Below are 19,499 nucleotides of genomic sequence, written 5' to 3'. Positions count from 1 at the left end.
TATTTATTTTGGATTCCTAAAAATTAAGGTAGCTTGAATATTGTTTTACATTCCTTTTTCTTTTTTAAATAACCAGGATGGCTTTGGAGAAGGCTTCATGATGGAGTATTAGCATCTGCTGGAGCAGAAAATAGTATTTAAAAGTCACTGAACACTTTCTAAAGTTTTATTAGTTGTGACATTAATATGTAATCTTTTGGCTTAGATGTCCACTGGTTTTTTACTTTGACACCGTTAAACAGTACTGGGGTTAAGTTTCTAATATATATATTGGCCATGTATATTAACCATATTTTTAAAGTACTGTTTTTGGTTTTATGGAAAAGGTAAAATGCAAAAGTATGTTCCTTTTGAGGGATTTTTATAAATTCTTAACTACAATTTATGGCGTTCTTTCATAACTTTTTACATTTCTTTACAATTGGTGGCCATTAATTTAAACCTAGGGCTTTTTGGTGTATGCTAATTTAACTAGTCTGAGATTTCAAGAAGAAACGTAGACATTTCAGTCCTCATTAAATGAGAACATTTTAAGAAGTTGAAAGAGAATTTGTTTTCAAGTTAAGAGTGTATTTTCTTTTAAAATCCACCTGATTGTTAAATAGTTTCAGTTTTATTTTTAAAAGCTGCAAATTGTTGAGTAGACGGTTCCTAAAAGTACAAGTGAGATATCAATAAGGCTGTGTATAAAATGGTTTTATTTTCAGTTATGCAGCACAAAATACTGATTAGTATAAGAAAGAATCTGTATCATTATTGGGTTTTGTTTTTTTTGGTTTTTGCCTGATTCAGGTGTCCTTTGAGTGATATCTCGTAAATGTTTGGGCTTGGGAGTCAGAACCAGGTACCTGGCTTCTCTTGTTCATTGCTTAGGTTTGTTCTTGTTGTCCACACTGCCCCCCAACGCCCCTCAACATGTGCACATGCTCATACATATTATGTTAAAATGAGTACATCCTTGTATTTGTATTTTTGTTTTCAACATTGCCAAGGTGCTATCGGAAATTAAAGTAACACAAAAGTAGAAAAAATAAAATTATTAAAAAGCAGGACTGGTTTCCTTTTCTCCAGGTGGCTTATATCTAAATGACTGCTTGTATGTACTTTCTGATTACTTTTTATGTTGCCCACTCTGTAGTTCTATTCTGATTTCAGCTGTTGGTTTCTTTGTGTGTGGGGGGGTGGGGATTGAAGTAGATTGTGTGATACTTCATCTGCAAAGTGAGAGAGTAAAAAGCTAGAAGATTCAGCTCTGTGATTCTGGGGTTTTATTCTTTTAGTGTCAGAAGTTACTGAAGGGGAGAAAAATCATAAGGCAATATATATATCTTCAGAGTTTTGCCTTCATGGGTCAGATAATGACCTGACTTGAGTATGTAGGCTCTGGACCTTTAAACTTCTATTTTGAAGAGAAAGCCTTGGTTACCTTTACTTTTTCAACCACCTCTTTGCTTTGAGTACCAACAGTATGAGTCTTAATTTTTTTTTTAATCTATGATAATGGCAGAAATGGAAAAACTGAATAATCTGTGGCTTTTTCAAATAGCTGATTTCTGTAAATTAATGTGGTAGCTCAACTTTTATTTAATATAGTATTGCTATAAAGCCCTTAAGTGTTATATAGCTGATATGCCACAGTTCTTGAATTGTCTAGCTATAATAAACTTTTTAATAGTAGAAATCAAGGTGTTTTAAATATAGGCTAATTTCAAATTAAATATTCTAATCCTCATATTCAGAAATTTTTATTCAAGTTATGTGTTGTATGTTTATAAATAATATACATAATGGTAAAACTCAATGTGAACATTCACTTTGATAGTTACTTAGTTCAGTAATATTGTCCTTGTAACAGCTAAAACCTTTATTTTGCTAATGAACATTTATCTTAATTAAGTTAGCTGTTATCAGCAAAATCTTCCCAGTAATAACAGATTTATAGGGGTAACATGCTGACAAAGCATTAGGGCCTTCCTATCAGGTGTTTTGGGTTTATTTGGTCAAGAGAGGAGGTGCATAACTTAATTTTCTTCTTTGCCATATCAGGAACACAGTATAATTGTGTATTACTTTTGGTGAACTAATGCCCAGTTGATAAACTTAATTATGTAGGCTTTTCAGTTGTTTTAAAAGTGGCTTTGTCGAAAGATTCTCATCACTGAGATAACCTTATATATGCCTTGTTAGAAAATGTTAATGGAGTATTGTATGTGTCCCAAATTTAAATTTCAGTTTTATGCGTAGAAGTTTTTATAAAAAGTTTTAACATTTACTACTAAAGGGTTGTGAGTCTCCTTTAAAATCTTTGGCATGAGAACTATCACAGGTGTCTTTAGTTGATATGAGGGTTTAAAGGAATTGAGATGTTTTCACTTTCTTCATAATGCTCCTAAATATGGACCTTCATCATCATCTGGTGGTGTAGGAAGGAACAAGCTTCCTAAAAGTTTTTTCTTTTAAATTCATATTGGTAGCTGTTCTGCAGATCTTTGAAGCCCCTATACTTCTCTTCTGTTACCTTTGTGTATCTACTGTATCACACTTAATGAACCATGGTAGAACCTCAGCCTCCCATACCCTTATGTAGGCTGTTATTTGTCTTAAGTTCTGTTTTAGCTGTTTTGCATTCCAAATTCTGCCTGTACAAATAACTATGACCTCAACCTGTCAAAACTCAGGGTATTGACAGCATTGAAGGTAATCATGAGTGGGGTGTTCATTTAGCCAGTATGTCCAGTATTACCAGTATTTACACTTGCAGGCAGTGTGCTTTGCAGCAAAAAATAGGTTGGATTCCAACCATTATGGTCCTTAGCATTAGATAGTCATAAGTAATCACAAAATTAGACCAGCAGTAAATGTGAAAGCTGGAATCCATGCAGAATCATGGCAGAATCAGGCAGAATCCATGCAGCTCGAGTGGGAGATGGTATAGGAATTGAATGCATCCCGGGTGCCTCAGATGGTAAGTCCATGCAGAATCATGGCAGAATCCATGCAGCTGGAGTGGGAGATGGTATGGGAATTGAATGCGTCCCTGGTGCCTCAGATGGTAAAGAATCTGCTTGCAATGCAAGAGTCGCTGGGTCTGATCCCTGGGTCAGGAAGATCCCTGTAGAAGGGAATGGTAACCCACTCTAGTATTCTTGCCTGGAAAATTCCATGGAAAGAGGAGCCTTTCTTGAGAAGCAGAGGACAGATGATGGGAGTAGCAGTTAGGTGAGCCAGGAGGAGAGTGTTGGAAATGAAGGAATAACCTGTACATTACCACTTTATATTGGAGAAGGCGATGGCACCCCACTCCAGTACTCTTGCCTGGAAAATCCAATAGACAGAGGAGCCTGGTGGGCTGCAGTCCATGGGGTCGCTAAGAATCAGACACGACTGAGCGACTTCACTTTCACTTTCATGCATTGGAGAAGGAAATGGCAACCCACTCCAGTATTCTTGCCTGGAGAATCCCAGGGATGGGGGAGCCCGGTGGGCTGCCATCTCTGGGGTCGCACAGAGTTGGACACGACTGAAGCGACTTAGCAGCAGCAGCAGCATGCATTAGAAGAATTGCAGGGTCCTGCAGATACAGTATGGAGGACCTTGTTCCATCTTCCAAGCTGAGGCTGGAGAAGGAGGTAAGAGCCAGACACCTGGGACTTAAAATTTGTGCATTGTGGAGAGCAGATGAGACCAGTTAGAATTTACCTGGCGATGATACAGTTGGAGCAAAGTGGTAGATCTGAGAAACATTTGGGTATAAACACTTGAATGGGTTAGATAAAGAGGGCAAGGGGAAGGCGTAAGGAATGACTCACACATTTGTAGCTTTGAAACTGAATGGAAGTTTGTGGCATTCACTGTGGTTGAATACACTGGCAAAGAATCTTTTGTGGGGAGGAAAATATGAGTATAGTTTTGAAATGGTTATGCTTGTTTTTGCAGGATTTCTAGTAATCCTAAAAATGGTAAGATGGTGGGGGTGGAGGAGCTGCAAAGTTAAATACTAAAATCCCTTTAATTATAAAAGATTGTTTAGCATTAGGGTGGCTTTCCTTGGATAATTTTTTTTTCCAGCTTACTGAAGAATAGGGCTAAAAATTATTTAGTTTATATCTGACTCTGTTTCTTTGTCTAAATTGTTGCTACCTTAATCCTAATCATCATCCTCTCTCCAACCTGGACAGTCTCATGTGCTAAGCACTTCTTAGATGACTTCATTCAAGTTGTAATGTTTTCAGTCCTCGCCAATAAAATAGACTGGGGAGGAATTAAAAGCATTAAGCTTGTTGTAACTGTTATTACTGCTAAAACAAATATTTTGTCATCAACTTGCCATTTTTCTATGTGAAGATCCTTGTGTATGTGTTTAGTCACTTAGTGGTATGTGACTGTGGCCCCATGGACTGTAGCCCACTAGGCTTCTCTGTCCATGGAATTTTCCAGGCAGGAATACTGGAGTGGGTTGTCATTTCTTACTCCAGGGAATTTTCCTGACCCAGGGATCAAACCTGCATCTCTTGTGTCTTATGCATTGGCAGGTGGGTTCTTTATCACTAACACCACCTGGGAAGCCCTTAAAAGATACATGTGAAGATAATTTAATTCTTTGAGCTTGTGTACTCATCAAAAAAAAAATTAGGGGATAATAGCAAATACTCATCAAGTTTCCAGATTAACTTAGACTAAATTAAAAAAAAATTATTGTATCTTACCGCTATCTTATTTTCTTGTGGACATACGGCTATTTGTGTAGCATGCCATATTTCATCAGTATTCAAATCTTGAGAAAATACACAGTAGCTCCATGACCTTAATTGTTCCATTTATGACCATTCTGATCTTACATATCTACTGTAAGCCAAGATACTAGGTGCACAGGATGCTAAAATTAAGAAAATTCTACCCTTAGTAAATTGAGAGGCCAGCATTATAAGCCAAAATATTGCTAAAAATATATGAATGTTTTGATGATATTAGATATACACCAAGACAACAATGGTCAACCCTCCTGGTGGAGGAAGACATTAACTTCCAGATGGAGTCTTGATCAATATGTGTTGGCTAGGTAGGTGAAGGGAGAATGGGCAGCAAACTGACAAAGTACAAATAAAGGCAAAGAGGCATGACCATGTGCAAATTCAGTATAATAGTTTGGAATGGGTGGAGTGCACATGTCAGTAGAGTACTAGAGAAAAGCTGGTAGGATTTGTTTTACAATCAAATCATGACCAACGGTATGCTAAAGACATGACTTCACTTGATTCTGTAGGGAATGGAGAGCCACTGAAAGTCTTAAGCAGAGGATTATGGTTATAGATTAGAAAATGAGAACACAAACCTGGTGGCTTTATAAATAGTTTGGGATTTGGCCAAGTGAGAAAGATGTTTGAAATTAAGGGAGCAGCAGTTAAAACAGTGAGAGGATGAATACAGATGTCCACATCCTAATTCCCAGAACCTGTGAGAGTTATTTATACAGCAAAGGGGGTTTTGCAGATGTGATTCAAGAGTTTGAAATAAGGTGGGCCATGAACTGTCCAGGTGGGCCCAGTATAATCACAGGAACGCAGGGATTCGACAGTAGTGGGAAGTGTGGCAATGGAAGATGAAAGGGATGTGTCCATGTGCCAAGAAATGCCAGCAGCCTCTGGAAGTTGGAAGAGGCAGGGGAAAGATTATTTTCTGGATCCTCCAGAAGGAACCAGCCCAGGTAACACCTTTATTATAGTCAGGCTTCTGACCTCTAGAACTGTAAAAGAGTAAATGTGTAGTGTTCTGAAACACTAAGTTTGTGATAATTTGCTGTAGCAGCAATGGTGCAGGTATATATGATTTTAAGGAAGTCAAGTGGGTAGGAACTGGTATCTGATTAGATGTGAGAATAAGGGGAAGATTTCAGGATGCCTGTGAGACCTATCTGGTCAGTAACTTGAGAAGTCATGAGTGAATAAAGTTAGGAATTGACTGCAGAAGATAGGAGGGATAAGTACAGAAGCCTAGAAAATGTCAGGCTTTTAGGGGCGGGAAGAAAATATATCAGTACAGAACCCCTGCATCTGCAATCTAAAATACTCAGGAAAAATGTTCCGGAAAATTTCAAAAGGTAAAACTTCAATTTGCAGTGCACTGGCAACTATTTACATAGGATTTATATTGTATAAGGTTTTTTATGTAATTTAGAAATTAAGTATATGGGAGAAAAAAGTATACAGGAGGGTATGCGTAGCTTATGGACTTCCCTGGTGGCTCAGACAGTAAAGAATCCACCTGCAATGTGAGACCTGGACTCAACCCCTGGGTTGGGAACATCCTCTGGAGTAGGGCATGGCAACCCACTCCAGTATTCTTACCTGGCGAATCCCCACGGCAGGCTACAGTTTATGGGGTGGCAAAGTTGGACACAACTGAGCATCTAAGCACGGCACAGCATGCACAGGTTATATGCGTATACTATATTGTTTTGGCAAGGATGGGATGAAACAGAAGTCCTTATATATTGCTATGGGAGTATAAATTAATGAGAATATTTTTTGGAGAGCAATTTGCTTCATTTAGAGAGTGATGAGCACGCTTTACAAATTCGTAATTCTACTTCTAGGTTACATATCCTAGGACTTGATTCATGGAGGCTGTAAGAATAATGCGGTTTTTTTTTTTTTTAAACAATGAGATGAAAACATTGTCCATCAAAGATAATTATAGTAAGTTTTGTGATGGAATACTATATATCACTTGAAGTGAGTGAACTGGAACAGCTCTTACATGTCAAAAGAAATTTTTAAAGAGCAACTTACATGGACATGTTTGATACTTTTTACTTATAGTTTTAATATGACTGTATATTGCTTATGGATACACTTAGTAAAAGTATAAAAATGTACCAGTACACTTGGGAATAATACCAGCTGCAAGATAGTGGATACCTTTTAAATAACTCTCTTTGGGGAAGGAGGAAGGGAGGTAAATAACAAGGGATGTATGTAGAGGGTCTTCAAATATATCTGTGTCTTTAAAGTTCTGAAGCAGAAATAGGTGGTTAGATAGGTACATACGTATAATTCTCTATACTTGTAAATATTTTCAAATAAAAAACAATTTTTGAAAATACAAAAAAGGCAGAGGAAAAGGAGTTCCCAAACAATACTGGCATTAAATGTCCTGACGAAAGCAAGAGAAAGAGATGTGAAATTTCAAGATGTGAAGTATAAATGCCACGTAATTGAGATGACTGAAAAAGCCATGGAATATGACAGTTGGACACTTACTGGTAACCATTACCAAACTGATTCAGTAGACTAGGAGTGGAAGCCTAATGACAGAGGGTTGAGAAAAGGTTAGAAAGGAAGCAGAGGGAAGTCAGTGGCTTATTTAAACGTCCAGTGATGGAGCTGGATCCAAGTGCATAATTAGAATTATTCTAACCCCTGCCTTTCTCCCTCCTTCTCACCTTTTTCCCGCACCTTTCCCTCGCATGCTCAGTCTGCTAGCTGTGTGTTGGCTTCTTCCTCAAGGGTGTTCTCTATGTGACAGGAAAGACTGGTCAGTATCAGTTATAGGTTTACCTGGTCCTTGCAGCTAAGGAAAGAATTCTCTTCCCAGTGTGCATATGACAAATCTTTCACATAACAGGACAAATCACCCTCAAGAGTTGATGATCCTGTAGCTTGTGGTCCTCAGTCATCAAGGGGTGGGATACACCCAGTATCTATTTATCATTTAGGTTCCTTTTATTTGTTATTGCTAAAGTTGCAGCTCCTTGATTCCTGATAAGTTTTCAAAAGCTTGGTAGTCGTTTTTTAAATGTTACTTATTTTTTCCATTAGGTTATCATTTTTTTTTGTTGTTTACTGGTAGGGCTCTTTTTATGATCTGGATATTTCATTGTCTACTAAATATACTAAAATTATATTATTGTAACTTCTAAAATTTTCAACTTTTATATGGTTTTTGTTTTGAGGGCCGTATCTATCGACCTTTATCTGTGTGACTCTCTTTCCTTCTAATATCTTAATAATTTTTTCTCTAAATTATAACTTTTAAATACATTCATTTTCTTTCGGTGCATTATGAAGTGTTTATCTTATTTCTTCTAAACAGTGAAAAACTTTTTTTTTTTTTTCACTTTCCTTGAACATTCAAGAAGCCCAGGTGGCTCAGTGGTAAAGAACCCGCTTGCCAGTGCAGGAGATGCAGAAGACGCAGGTTCGATTGCTGGGTCAGGAAGATCCCCTGGATGAGGAAATTGCAACCCACTCCAGTATTCTTGCCTGGAAAATCCCATGGACAGAGGATCCTGGCGGGCTACAGTCCATGAGGTCGCAAAAGAGTCAGACAGAACTTAACAACTGAGAACACCCAATCTTCATTTAAACTTTAGAATCAGTCAAGATTTAGAAAATTACAAAGATTGCATTAACCTTTCTGGGTTAATTTTTGGAGTATTGATATTGAGTCTTCTCATCTGGGAATAGTAACTATTATTTATGATTACAGTGTCTTCATATAAATCTTACATGTTTCTTGTTAGGTTTATTTCTACTTATGTTTTGCTGTAACAGAATGGCTTTTTCTTTGAATTAACTATTGCTATAGGACAAGAGAGACCTTTTTTAAACTGTATTTCATGTTACATTAATTCAGTGTGTTTGAATGAATGAATGAGTGAATGATAGTATTTTAGTTGATTTCCTTGGGTTTATGGGTAGACAGTATTTCCAAGTTTTTAACTACTGTAATTATAAGAATTTTTAGCAATTAAAAAAATGCTTTGTAGGTTAATATTTTAAAATATTCTTTCTCTTGCATACATATCAATATTAGATAAAATAGAAAAAGACAAAATTACAAAGCTATGATCTTCTGCAGAAATAAGAAATTTTCTCTGTACTTAAAAAATGTTTGATTAATGGAAAATGTAAACTATGTACAAAAGTAGACTCAAGCTGCATATTCCCATCACCCAACTCCTGTTATGACCTCAGCCAATATTATTTCAGATATACCTCTACCTTCTTCCTACCCCACCCTCCAGTGGGTTATTATGAAGCAAATTTCAGGCATACTATTTCATCCCTAAATGTTTGAGTGTGTATTCCCTTTAAAAGGCACTATTTTAGGGACTTCCCTGGTGGTCCATTGGCTAAGACTCTGGGCTCCCAATGAAGGGTGCCCAGGTTTGATCCCTAAAGAACTAGGGACTAGGTCCTGCATGCTGCATCTAAGGCTCTGTGCAGCCAAATAAATAATAAGTAACATATATATTTTAAAGTTCTATGCTGGGAGTTCCCTGGCAGTCTAGTGGTTAAGACACTGCGCTTCCACTGCAGGGGCCACAGATTCAATCATAACCAAAGTAAAACCGAAAAAAGCTATAGACCAAAGGTAATTGTAACACATTTTACCATAAGGAAGATTCATTTTAAAAATTCTGTTAAACAATTAGAAAAATATAATCCAAAGGGGGAGAAGAAAAAGGGCAAGATTGTAAAGTGCAATACACTGACATGGGAACCTAAGAGTTAAAATGTTTTAGGGAAATATGAATTCTTTCTTAAAACAAGATATCATTTCTTATTAACCATGCTGATAACATTTCAACGGTGTGCTAATATCAAGTACAGTAAAATGCAGAGTACTGGAAATTCTGTTAGATTTCTGGTGGGAGTATTAGCTGTTTGGAAAGTCATTTGGCAATATGTAATGCAGGTGAAGGTGATCCAACTTAACAATTCAGACATAGACAAGATATTCTCACATATGTATTCAAGATGTATACAAGACTTTTGTGGAACTCTAATAGCAAAAATCAAAACCCCAAAAGAAGCCTCAAATTCTAAATATTTAATAGAGATAAATTATAACATGGTCTTGGGGCTTCCCAGGTGGCTCAGTGGTAAAGAATCTGCCTCCAATGAAGGTGACATGGGTTCAGTCCCTGGGTCGGGAAGATCCCCTGGAGCAGGAAATGGCAATCCCCTCCAGTATTGTTGCCTGGAAAATCCCATGGACAGAGTAGCCCGGAGGGCTACAGTTCACGGGGTTGCAAAAGAGTCGACATGACTCAGCAACTAAACAACTACAATACCAATAAGCAGTTAAAATGAATTATCTAGAACTACATATATACATACATACAGAAAACTGTATACAATATGATATTATGCCCACAAACTTTATAAATATGCAGAAGATAGTGTACATTTGAATAATAGCTATATTATTCACTTCTTGTTTTTGCTGACTATATAGAGCTTCTCCATCCTTGGCTGCAAAGAATATAATCTATCTGATTTCGGTGTCGACCATCTGGTAATGTCCGTGTGTAGAGTCTTCTCTTGTGTTGTTGGAAGAGGATGTTTGTTATGATCAGTGCATTCTCTTGGCAAAACTCTATGAGCCTTTGCCCTGCTTCATTCTGTATTCCAAGGCCAAATTTGCTTGTTACTCCAGGTGTTTCTTGACTTCCTACTTTTGCATTACAGTCCCCTATAATGAAAAGGACATCGTTTTTGGTTATTAGTTCTAAAAGGTCTTGTAGGTCTTCATAGAACTGTTCAACTTCAGCTTCTTCAGCACTACTGGTCAGGGCATAGACTTGGATTACCATGATGTTGAATGGTTTGCCTTGGAAATGAACAGAGATCATTCTGTCGCTTTTGAGATTGCATCCAAGTACTGCATTTTGCACTCTTTTGTTGACTATGATGGCTACTCCATTTCTTCTAAGGGATTCTTGCCCACAGTAGTAGATATGATGGTCATCTGAGTTAAATTCACCCATTCCAGGCCATTCCTAAAATGTCAACATTCACTCTTGCCATCTCCTGTTTGACCACTTCCAATTTGCCTTGATTCATGGACCTAACATTCCAGGTTCCTATGTAATATTAGTCTTTACAGCATTGGACCTTGCTTCCATCACCAGTTACATACACAACTGGGTGTTGTTTTTGCTTTGTCTCTGTCTTTTCATTCTTTCTGGAGTTATTTCTCCACTGATCCCCAGTAGCATATTGGGCACCTACCGACCAGGGGAGTTCCTCTTTCAGTGTCCTATCTTTTTGCCTTTTCATACTGTTCATGTAGACATTTTCCAGTAGACATTACTTTGCCAACAAAGGTCCATGTAGTCAAGGCTATGGTTTTTCCAGTAGTCATGTATGGATGTGAGAGCTGGACTATAAAAGGAAGCTGAGTGCCGAAGAATTGATGCTTTTGAACTGTGGTATTGCAGAAGACTTTTGAGAGTCCCTTGGACTGCAAGGAGATCCAACCAGTCCATCCTAAAGGAGATCAGTCCTGAGTGTTCATTGGAAGGACTGATGTTGAAACTGAAACTCCAATACTTTGGCCACCTGATGCGAAGAACTGACTCATTGGAAAAGACCCTGATGCTAGGAAAGATTGAAGGCGGGAGGAGAACGGGATGACAGAGGATGAGATGGTTGGATGGCATCACCAACTCAATGGACATGAATTTGGGTAAACTCTGGGAGTTGATGATGGACAGGGAAGCCTGGCGTCCATGGGGTCGCAAAGAGTTGCACATGACTGAGCAACTGAACTGAACTGATTATTTTCATTCCAATCCCAAAGAAAGGCAATGCCAAAGAATGCTCAAACTACCACACAATTGCACGCATCTCACACACTAGTAAAGTAATGCTCAAAATTCTCCAAGCCAGTCTTCAGCAATACGTGAACCATGAACTTCCAGATGTTCAAGCTGGTTTTAGAAAAGAGAGAGGAACCAGAGATCAAATTGCTAACGGATATCCACTGGATCATGGAAAAAGCAAGAGAGTTCCAGAAAAACATCTATTTCTGCTTTATTGACTATGCCAAAGCCTTTGACTGTGTGATCACAATAAACTGGAAAATTCTGAAAGAGATGGGAATACCAGACCACCTGACCTGCCTCTTGAGAAATCTGTATACAGGTCAGGAAACAGCAGTTAGAACCAGACATGGAACAACAGACTGGTTCCAAATAGGAAACGGAGTACGTCAAGGCTGTATATTGTCACCTTGCTTATTTAACTTCTATGCAGAGTACATCATGGAAACGCTGGGCTGGAAGAAGCACAAGCTGGAATCAAGATTGCTGGGAGAAATATCAATAACCTCAGATATGCAGATGACACCACCCTTATGGCAGAAAGTGAAGAAGAACTAAAGGGCCTCTTGATGAAAGTGGAAGAGGAGAGTGAAAAAGCTGGCTTAAAGCTCAACATTCAGAAGATGAAGATCATGGCATCCAGTCCCATCAGTTCATGGCAAATAGATGGGGAAACAGTGGAAACAGTGGCTGACTTGACTTTGAGGGGCTCCAAAATCACTACAGATGGTGATTGCAACCATGAAATTAAAAGACACTTACTCCTTGGAAGAAAAGTTATGACCAACCTAGACAGCATATTAAAAAGCAGAGATGTTATTTTGTCAACAAAGTCCATCTAGTCAAGGCTATGGTTTTTCCAGTAGTCGTGTATAAATGTGGCATCACCGACTCAATGGATGTGAGTTTGAGTGAACTCCGGGAGTTGGTGATGGACAGGGAGGCCTGGCGTGCTGCGATTCATGGGGTCGCAAAGAGTCGGACACGACTGAGCAACTGAACTGAACTGAAACATGTAGAAAAAGAAAAATCTTAGAAGGGAGGAAAGGGTTCACAGGGGCTTAAACTCTATAAAATTTTCCTTGTAAAGAATAAGATAGGGTAAATGTTAATATTTCTGAAAGCAGTGTATTAGGTAACTGTTATATTACTTTTTATACTTTATGTTAGAAATATTTTAAAATCCCCCATGGTCCTTCTTTATTGTAAACAAACATTTTAGAATAGTTTTCAATTGGCTGAGAAGTTGCCAAGATAGTATAGACTTTCCTATACACCCTGTATCCTATTTCTACTACTGTTAACATATTACATTATTAATACCATGGTAGATAGTATGGTACAGTTGTCAAAACTGAAGAACCAGCACTGATGCACACTGTTAGCTAAAGTCCAGGGTTTAGTGAGATTTCTATTGTTCGTTTGCTGTTCCAGGATCCCATCAGATGCCACGTTACTTATAATCATTATGTCTCCTTATGCTTTTCTGGTTTGTGACAGTTTCTCAGACTTTTTTTGTTTTGATGGCCTTGAAAGTTTTGAGAAATATTGGTCAGGTGTTTTGTAGAATGTCTCTCAATTTGTTTTTTTCCACCTGGTTAGACGAGCTATGGATTCTGGGGAGAAAGACAACAGAAGTGAAACACCGTTTTCATCCCATAGGATCAAGGTTCATACTCTCAACAGGATGGATAATGCTAATTTGTATCACCTAGCTAAGGCGGTGTTTGCCAGGATTTTCCACCGGAAAGTTTTTGTTTCCTCTTTCTATACTGTATTCTTTGGAGTCAAGTTACCACATATAGCCCACACTCAAGTGGTGAGAAGTTAAACTCCACCTCATAGAAGGCAGGAATAGTTCCCTAAGTTACCTGGAAGTCTGCATATGGAAAATTTGTCTCATAGTTTTTATTTATTCATTTTTGAATTTCATATAATTTTCTTTTTTCTTGTTCTTATTGGAGTATAGTTGCTTTACTCTGCTATGTCAGTTTCTGCTGTACAACGAAGTCAATCAGCGACATGTATACATATATCCCCTCTGCTTTGAATTTCCTTCCCATTTAGGGCACCACAAAGCACTGAGTTCCCTGTGCCGTACAGCAGGTTCTCATTAGTTACCTATTTTGTACACAGTAGTGTATATACATGTCCATCCCAATCTCCCAATTCAATCCCCACTTCTCTCTTGGTATCCTGTGTGTTTGTTCTCTACCTCTGTGCCTCTATTCCAGCTTTGCAAATTAAGATCAATTATACCACTTTTCTAGATCCCACATATGCATTGGCATATAATATTTGTTTTTCCCTTTCTGATTTACTTCACTCTGTGTGACAGTCTCTATTCCATCCACATTTCTGCAAATGACACAATTTTATTCCTCTTTCTGGCTGAGTAAATATTCCATTGTATATACTTAACAGCGGCTTGCTTATCCATTCCAATGCCGATGGACATTTATGTTGCTTCCGTGTCCTGGCTATTGTAAATAGTGCTGCAGTGAACATTGGGGTTCATGTATCTTTTTGAATTATGGTTTTCTCTGGATATATGCCCAGGCGTGGGGTTGGTGCTTCTCTGTAGTTTCTTTTTAAATTAATGTTGTACGTAACTCTGTATAGGTTGTTATTTGCTTTACTTCCTACAGATGTAACCCTCCAAACAGAAGGCTTGTTTGTTTTTACCCATTGTTATACATTCATTCCATAGAATGAAATAGAAATAGTAAATGGCCTGATCTCACCTCTGACCATATTATAATCTTTTTATCTCTAAGTCTATAGCTATGGATCATGCAAATTGATTGAATATTAGCATTTAAAGTGTTCAGCTAGTTTATTCTATTTTTCTACTGCCTGTCAGCATTTCACTTACACTCATAGTGAGAAAAGATGTCTTTCCTTTTAAAGTATACCTCAACCTCTCCTGGTAATATGTCACGGCACATTCAGGAGGAGATCATTCTTTCTAATACTTTCCTGAGCCATGCCAAATTGAAGAGAGCCTGTTGTAGGTTCCTTCTGTTTCTCCCATGGTTTCAGATGAACTTAGCATAAAAATCTCCACACTAATCTTAAGATGTTGGTTCATCTCACAAAAGCTTTTTACTTTATGGAATGTCTTCCAGTTTACACAGGGCTTTCTTACATAGTTTCAATTATAAGTAGGTTTTCTGTAACCTTGATTTTCCTAATACTCAGTTTAGGGTCACAAGTGAGAGCCTGTTAACATGAATGCAAACAATTTTGTCACTTCTGCCTACCGGTGAGAGAGTCTCTGACAACACCCTTCTCCTGTTCTTCATCCAGCTCACGCACCTTCTGGATATTCCTAGGAGGTAGATCACAAGCCATTCCAGGTTGCTGCCTTCTGCCACCACCTTCAGGACTCTGACTGTCCCTGTTTCCAGGCTTTTGTTGGCCAGACTTACTACTTCCACTGTTCTCTGAGGGTAGAATTATCAAGAGCCCCAGCAGAGTTCTCAGGATTCTCTCATACGTCTCCCTTATCAGGGAGGAATGTCTTTCCCAGAATTCCACCTCCGCACTTCCTCTTCCTCAGTGGCATTCCCTTCAGGTACCCTGATGGGAATGGGGCACTATGCTAATGCCTGGGTGGCAAGTGAGGCTGAGTACCTGGCATTTTCAGCCTCTGTGGTGGTGGGTGGGCTCTCTAGAGAAAGTAGAAAGGAGAGGAAACGGGCTTTGGGTAGACAGTTCACGGCCTCCTCCATGGCCCACTCAACTGCAACAAACTTTTATTCCATTGTAAACAATTAAAAATGTGTAGAATTCATTTACAGGGCTTCCCAAATGGTGATAGTGGTAAAGAATCTGCCTGCCAATGCAGGAGATGCAAGAGATATGGGTTCAATCCCTGGGTTGGGAAGATCCCCTGGAGTAGGAAATAGCTACCCACTCCAATATTCTTGCTTGGAAAATTCTATGGACTGGTGGACTATTCCATGTCCAGGATGTCACAAAGAGTCAGACACAACTGAACACACACACACAGAACTCATTTACATGAAATCTCAGCTATCCCTCAAAGGAAGACAACCCCAAGATTATGCAGCTCTGTCCTCCAGCTCCTCTGGGTCCAGGACCTCTGGGACTATGCAGTCTTCTCTTTCAGATCTGAAATGATTCCTCGAGCACCAGAATCCTGGAGTTTCAAGGCAAGTTAACTGTCTCCAACACATCCAATAGACCAATGTTTCTCAAAGTGCAGTTCTTACACTAGCAACAGCAGTGTCACCGCAGAACTCGTTGGATGTGAAAATTACTGACTGGGCAACATCCCAAAGCTATGAAATCAGGAAATCTGGGTTATATCTGTGAAATTGCTGGTACAATGTAATTTTAAAGGTTTGGGGCCTCAAACTATAGGGAAAGCTATCTTCTCTTTTGTGTTTTCCTAAGCAAAAAAAGAAAAGAAAAAAAGGATAGTATTTCCTGAGAAATAACTGCTAACTTTAGAACTCTGTATATTAAGCAGCCTGTTCTTTCTCAGTAGCAGTACAATAAAATGGTTAGAAACTTGAGGTTTGATTTTCGAGTGCCTGGATTTCAGTCTTATCACCGCCACACATTACCTATGGGACCTTAAGCAAGTTAAAATCTCCATGCCTCATTTTCATCACCAGCTAAAGTAGAAACTAACAGTATAGTCCCTTAAAGGGATTGTGTGAAAATTGATTTAATGTATTTAGGGTTTAGCATTGTACTGGCCCTTTGTTTAAAATGTAATATGTAATATTTAAGTAAATATAATATTTACCTTATATCCCCTATTGGTAAGTCTGTTGATGTTAAGAATGAAATAAGTTCCTTTTTAAAAAATCTCCTCCAGCATCTAGCAGGGTGAAACAAATGCTAGATATTCAAAAAATGACAATGTGAGACATAGAGTGCATGAACAAAAGAGAATTTAAGTTAAAATGTAAATACAATTAATTTAAATAAAAAGACCTCTTGGTGCAAAAAAAAAAAAAAGAAAAGAAAGAAACTCTGGGTTGGATCTACCACTCGGTGTTTACTAAACTTTCCCTGTGACTCTGATGCTTCCTGAAGTTTGAGAATCACTGCAGAAGACAAAGCCGGAAAGGGCAGTGTAAGTACAATAATACTTCCATTCAGGAAAGGACATACGGGCCTTCCCTGGTGGTCCAGTGGTTGAGAATCCACCTTCCAGTGCAGGGGACATGGGTTCTATCACTGGTCAGGGAACTAAAATCCCACAGGCCAAGGACAACTAGGCCCACGTGCTACAACTAGAGAGGCCTGTGTGCACCCACCACCAGGATACAGCACGGCCAAAACAAATTAGTAAAATTTACAAATAGAGACATGAATATAGAAAGCATACATGTAGGGATCTTGCTCTCTCCTTTAAAAAAAATAAAGATAAGAAAATACGCAGTAGACCCCGCTCTGAGCACATGCCACAGCCCATGGTTCTTAGTTTTGCCGCGGAACAAGACTTAGTGACACACAGTGGCAACCATCTGCCGTTCATGTGCTTTGGCCACGTGGGCTGGGCTCAGCAGGGCTTACCTGTGGCCCTAGGATCAACTGGCAGGCTGTGGCCTCATGTACAGCTTGCAGTTGGTTGGGTTTTGCCAGGAGTGATGAGGGTAGCTAGGCCATATCTCTTCTCATCTAGTAGTCCGGCTCCCACTCAATCACAAGACGGTGGTCCCACTCAATCACAAGACGGTGGTCTCAGAGTTTCCAAATGCAGAAAGAAAGAGGATAAGCAACAAGCACTTTCCAAATCTCTGTGTCATGCTCGCTATTGTCTCATCAGTCAAAGCAACCATATGGTCAAGCCCCATGTGTAGGAGGGGGTCTACATCAGGGTTATGAATACTTGGGATGGGGGCGGGGTGCACATTTTTGCAGCCATTTCTGCAAACACTTCACCATACTGCCTGGCAGGATTAGTGAGGGTGCCCTACCTTGGCAGATGGAGTAAGTTTGCTAGTCCGGCAGCCTCTGGTTCTAAGCTCCAGGAGTAACATGGTTGTTCATTGTCCTTCACTGGCATACTATGCCATGCTACTATGTATGGGCTGTAGGTATATGTCTTTCTTGGGGGCTGCACAGTTTGTTGCTGTGTCCCTGTTGGTGGGAGTTGCAAATTAGAGATTTAAGTGTTGAACAGCTGGAAGTAGTTACAGCCAGATTTGGAGTGTCTTTGGCAATACATCAGCTGCAAAAACTTAGTGGGTGTCTGGACTATTCTACCCAGTGAATTCCACGTGCCAATAAAGGAGGTAAAGACTATATCTAGACCTGTGCTGTCCAATGCAGTAGCCACTAGCCAGAATTAGTCACTGAACACTTGAAAAGTAGCTAGTTTTGAGATATGCTATTTCTTCTTACTTCTTGATATAACTACTAGAATATTAATATTATAATCTCTGGTCACATTGTATTTCTGTTGATCGGCAGTTAATCTGCCTTGAAGCCTGAGAATTTTGGCCTCGTATTAATTGTTCTTTCCAGTAAATAACACCTTCTCTTTTAGCCTAAACGTGTGTTCCTTGAAACAAAATATATATATATATATTTATTTATTGGGCTGTTTTGGGTCTTAGCTGCAGCATGTGGGATCCAGTTCTTTGACCAGGGATCGAACCTGGGCCCCCTGCATTGAGAGCAGGGGAGTCTTAGCCACTGGACCACCAGGAAAGTCCCTCTTGAAACAATCTGAAAGTGGTTCCCTGGAGAGGAAGAATTCCAAGAGGCCAAGGATAAGCTGGCTGTCTTTCTAGGACCTAACCTCGGAAGTCACATAGTGCCATCTGAATCATACTCTACTGGTCAAACCAGTCAGAAGTCCAGCCAGATTCAGGGAAGGGAACATGGCCCTCAGTTTTTATTTTTGGTTGCCCTGGGTCTTCACTGCTCTCCCTGTGCTGGCAGGGGCTAGTTTCTAGTCGCAGCGCGGGGCTTACGGTGGTGGCTTCTCTTGTGGAGCACGGGCTCTAGGCAGGTGGGCTCAGCAGTTGTGGCATGCGGGCTTAGTTGCATTAGTTGCCTCTCAGCATGTGGTATTTTCCCAGACCAGGGACTGAACCCCTGTCCCCTGCATTGGCAGGTGGATTTTTTTTCTTTTTTGTATTCTTTAAAAAAAAGTTATGAAAGATTATAACTGTACAATATTGAGAAGTATACAACAAAATACAGTTACTGGAGAACAACTGCTCTGCAGTATTGTGTTGGCCTCTGCCACACATCAACACAAATCAGCCACACCTATACGTATGTCTCCTCCCTCCTGAACACCCCAGCCCATCTCCCTCCCCATCCCATCCCTCTAGGCAGTCACAGAGCTCTGGGTTGGGCTCCCTGTTTTACACAGCAAATTCTCACTTGCTATCTGTTTGACATACAGTAATGTATATGTTTCCATGCTATTCTCTCAATTTGTCTTACTCTTTCCTTCCTCCTCTGTGTCCCCAAGTCTGTTTCCGATGTCTGGCAGGTGGATTCTTAACCACTGGACCACCAGGGAAGCCCTGGACCTCACTTTTTTGATGGGAGGAATGTCAACAAATTTGCCACCTTAAAAAAAAAAAAAGCTGCCACAGTCCTCATTGTAAACCAGAGGACAGATATACTTACATTCCCACAGATTTTTCTTACATTGTTGCAGTTAAAAGGAAATTTCAAACTCTACTATCCAATCAGGCATGATGTTACACTCCTTTTTCCAAGCTGAAATTCTTTTCTCAGCCTAAAAAAAAATTTTTTCCCCCTTCCAGCCCATAAACTACCACAGAATAGATGCTGAGGCCTTAACTCTCAAAGCACCAATTTTGGACTAGCATGGAAGGGGAAAAAAAATACTGGAATTCTCTCAAACTGTATGGGGAGATTT

Source organism: Ovis canadensis, chromosome 3 (assembly GCF_042477335.2).
Source record: "Ovis canadensis isolate MfBH-ARS-UI-01 breed Bighorn chromosome 3, ARS-UI_OviCan_v2, whole genome shotgun sequence".
NCBI classification, from domain to species: Eukaryota; Metazoa; Chordata; class Mammalia; order Artiodactyla; family Bovidae; genus Ovis; species Ovis canadensis.
This window is presented reverse-complemented; position numbering follows the sequence as displayed.